General features: G+C 43.8%; 1 pseudogene across 1 annotated transcript; it reads left to right on the top strand.

Moving 5' to 3' along the window:
* The first annotated feature begins 337 nt into the window (after positions 1-337).
* On the top strand, positions 338-1,396 carry LOC116542369 (annotated as a pseudogene). The gene has a single exon (XR_004265194.1). The product of XR_004265194.1 is annotated as a THO complex subunit 4 pseudogene (transcript).
* The last annotated feature ends 3,186 nt before the right edge of the window (positions 1,397-4,582 follow it).

Raw genomic sequence — 4,582 nt, 5'->3', positions numbered from 1 at the left:
AGGGTCTTGAGTAAAGACAGCTTCCCCAGTTGTCTTTCTGTGGACCCCATGAAGCTCATTTCAAGCTAAATGAACTTCAGGAAAATAATTGGGTTGGAGCATGGTAATAGGAACGCAGCTTTTTCATGTTTCCTATTTTCAGAGGGCTAAAGTCAATGCATAGGAGGGCTTTATGGAACACATGTCATATCTGAAGTGTCGAAATTAAAACTGTGACCCCATGAAAGAATGTTATCTGGGGGGCGACAGCCTTCATTGTTATCCGTCTGAGAAAAGTAATGATTTTTATTTTGCATTGTTCACCTTATGGAGTATTATTCAAAAACGTGATTGTCAGATGCCCGATTCCGCGCCCGCCATGGCCGACAAAATGGACGTGTCACTGGACGACATCATTAAACTGAACCGGAGCCAGGGAGGAGGCCGCGGCGGGGTCTGCTCCCAGGGCGGCCGCGGCGGAGGGGCGCAGGCCGCCGCGCGAGTGAATCGAGGCGACGGGCCCATCCGGAACGGCCGGCCATCGCCCGCCGCGCGGCCGGCGGAGGCGGCAGGAACCGACCCGCGCCCTGCAGCTGGCCAAAACAGCTTCCCGACAAGTGGGAGCACGATCTTTTCGACGGTGGCTTTGCGGGTGGTGGTCGCGTGGAGTCGGGTGGGAAACTGCTGGTGTCCAATCTGGATTTTGGAGTGTCAGACACCGATATTCAGGAACGCTTGGCTGACTTTGGAACACTGAAGAAGGCAGCTGTGCACTACGACCGCCCTGGCCGCAGCTTAGGACCAGCAGATGTACACTTTGAGCGGAAGGCAGTCGCCCTGAGAGCCATGAAGCAGTATAACGGTGTCCCTCTGGATGGCCGCCCCATGAACAGTCAGCTTGTCACATCGCAGATCAGTACACAGCGGAGACCTGCACAGAGCGTAAACAGAGGCGGCATGACTAGAAACCGTGGCGCTGGAGGCTTTGGTGGTGGCGGAGGCACCCGGAGAGGCACCCGTGGAGGCGCCCGGGGAAGAGGCAGAGGCGCCGGCAGGAATTCAAAGCAGCAGCTTTCGGCAGAGGAGCTGGACGCCCAGCTGGACGCCTATAATGCGAGAATGGACACCAGTTAAACAGACCGGCAAATCCGTGTGGACAGGACCCAAGCGTCTCCTCTTGCTCCCTGGTTGGGGAGCGGTGGCTGGGGCTGTGCGGCCAATAATGGATTTGTTTCTCTTATGTTTTAAAATAGGGTTTAAAAACTCCTGTAAAGGCTTTTTTCTTTCTTTCTTTTTTTTTTTTTTAAAACAGGTCTGAAACAGACCTGTTATTTTTGGGATAAATTTTACTGGTTGCTGTTGTGGAGAAGGCAACATTTCCACCTTTTCCATAATAAAATAGAAATGTGTGTAGAAACAAACAAACAAACAAACAAAGTTATTGCCTAGAAAACTTAAATTGCACATAAAAATTTTTCTCCAAAACAAACCAAAAAATAAACCTTAAGTGTTTATAATTTAATAATGCAAAATGTTCACAATAATTTAAAATAAAATAGTAAATGATTTCTCATTCAGAATAGCAACTGTAAACAGTGCTTGAAAAAACAAATGGCCAATTAAATTATTTGGTCTTCAGTGATATTTTTTACCTAGAAGATAAAAAAGGGTTGATGACAGATACAGACATGGAGATAAAGATGGAGATGAGAGCTGGGACAGCAGTCCAGGAATTTATCCTGGAGGGGTTTCCTGCCATCCAGGTCCTGGGGTGTGTCCTCTTCCGGTGCACCTGCTGGCATTCCTTGCCTCCATCATGGGAAACACATTCATAATCACCATCACTTGGCTGATCATCACCTCCAGACACCTATGTATATTTTACTCAGCAGTTTATCCTTCTGTGAATGCTGTTTTATGACTGCAATTATTCCTCAGCTGCTGGTCATCTTTCTTTTAGGCAGGCAAACTGTTTCCTTTGCTGCCTGTTTCCTACAAGCCTTTACCATTGTGTTTCTGGAAGCCGCAGCCTTCCTCCTCATAGCTGTGATGTCCTGGCTATTTGCAAGCCCCCGCATGACCCCGCCATCATGAGGCTGAGGACTTGCTTCCTCCTGGTCACTGCCTGCTCTGCCGTGGGCTTCACTCTCCTCACTGGTCTGGTGGTGAAGGTTTCCCAGTTGTCTTTCTGTGGACCCCATATCATCCCTCACTTCTTCTGTGACCTCAGCCCTTAGAAAGAATTCTAGACTTTCAAAGAGTATTGAATGATTTAGATTGTTATATCTGAGAAGGCTTGACTATAAACTACCCTAGAGGTTATGACATACATAAGTATGTCTGTGTCTCTCATGTTTCCAAAAAAGAAGTTAGATAATTTTAAAACCTCCTAAAGACAGGGAATTCCTGAGAGTGCTGACAATGGGAGCCTTCATCTCTGGATGTCAGAACTCTGAGCCATATGCTAGGTAAACCCACAATCCAGCTGGAAGAAGTGACCATAAGAACCCATAAGGGAAGAAGACTCAGCTGTTCTAGCAAGATGGAATTCTGAGCCTAAGCCATAGCCAGTAACCCAGTGAGCAAAGTGTGGCTCCCAGAGAGTGGGCTTCCTTAATTTGTACTGAAAACAAGAAGAGAAATTCTTAAAAAAAAAAACCCAACTGTTTATTTTGGGATAATTGTAGATTCACATGCAGTTTTAAGAAATAATAGAGAGAAATCCATGTCCCATTTACCCAGTTTCCCACAGTGGTAACATCTTGTAAAATATAATATAATATTATAGCCAGGATGTTGACATCGAGAAGATCATGATACAAAACATTCCTGTCACCACAAAGTTCCCTATTGTTGGTCTTTTATATCCACATCCAGTTCCCTTTTGCTGCAACTGCTAATCTGTTCTCCATTTCTAGAATTTTCCATTTTAAGAAATATATGAATATGTGTGGGGATGTGTGAAAGGGAATATATATATAAAAATATAGATAAATATATAATATGTAACCATTCAGGTTGGCTTTTTTTCAGATAACATAATTCTTTTTTTTCCTTTAAATAACAGGGTTTATTTATATCATTGGTATTTATTTCCATTGACATCATTTTCAAGAAAGCACTATGAAATTCTTCAAGCCCATGTACTTTTCAGATATCTCTTTCTCTCTTTCTCTTTATCCCTCCTTCTCTCTCCCTCCCTGTATTTTTGTAAAAGCTTTTCTAAAATTTCTTTAATTAAGAAACTGGTACCCAATTCAGAATAATGGATCTGTTTTTGTTTCTTCTTTAACTTTGTTACTTTATGTCATGTAATTTTTGAATACTGAATATCTTTTCTATATGTAATCATGCTTTACATTCTCTTTAACCACTATAAAACAATTAGAGAATCTAAAATTATGTTTCTATCCCCTAAACTTTCAAAGTTCACAGCATATGTAATTTTCTGAATGCCATCTGTTGGTGTTTATTAAGCAAGTTGTTAATGTTATGTAGCAAACATGTAGCAGAAATGTCACTAACATTTTAAATTGTGCTCTAAAACATGTGTAGATATTATAAACTAGTGATGACTTCTCTCTCATTACTGTCCTCACTTATTTGTGATACTACAGAGTCTTAATGTGCCTCTTCTGCTGTCAGTTCCTGCCAGAAATAAATTTTCTGGTATGATCATCTTGATTGACAATTATTAGTATGATTGGGTCATTATCGTTACCTGTTACTAGCACAGTTCCAGGAATGTACTATTCACTTTTAAAATGTTAATTTCTTTCTTTTGTCATTTTATAAAAATATATCTATAGTATATTTACATATATATTCAAATGCTTATACATAAATATGTATTCAAAAGGCTCGGCTGGGCACAGTGGCTTACACCTGTAATCCCAGCACTTTAGGAGGCCAAAGCGGGTGGAACACCTGTGGTCAGGAGTTCAAGACCAGCCTGGCCAGCACAGTGAAACCCCATCTCTACTAAAAGTACAAAAATTAGCTGGGCATGGTGGCATGTGCCTGTGGTCCCAGCTACTTGGGAGGCTGAGGCAGGAGAATCGCTTGAACCCAGATGCAGAGGTTTCAGTGAGCCAAAATCGCACCACAGCACTCCAGCCTGGGAGACAGAGGGAGACTCCATCAGGACAGCAGAACCGCATTGCAGTGGGCATGCTCCACTGGACATACAGAAATTGTTGAATTTTTGTTGCAGCTTGGAGTGCCAGCGATTGATAAAGACGATGCAGATTGGTTTCCTCTTCATATTGCGGCTTCTGCTGGCCGAGATGAGATTGTAAAAGCCCTTCTGGAAAAAGGTGCTCAAGTGAAATGTTGTCAATCAAAATGTCTGTGCTCCGACCTGGCGCGGTGGCTCCCGCCTGTAATCCCAGCACCTTGGGAGGCCGAGGCGGGCGGATCACAGGGTCAGAAGGAGACCAGCCTGCCCAACATGGTGAAACCCTGTCTCTACGAAAAATACAAAAATTAGCGGGGCGTGGTGGTGGGCGCCTGTAATCCTAGCCACTTGGGAGGCTGGGGCAGGAGAATCACTTGAAAACGGAAGGCGGAGATTGCAGTGAGCCGAGTTCGCGCCACTGCATTC

The sequence above is a fragment of the Sapajus apella genome, unplaced genomic scaffold (genome assembly GCF_009761245.1).
Source record: "Sapajus apella isolate SASKATOON/1434 unplaced genomic scaffold, GSC_monkey_1.0 scaffold167, whole genome shotgun sequence".
Classification (NCBI taxonomy): Eukaryota; Metazoa; Chordata; class Mammalia; order Primates; family Cebidae; genus Sapajus; species Sapajus apella.
This window is presented reverse-complemented; position numbering and strand designations above follow the sequence as displayed.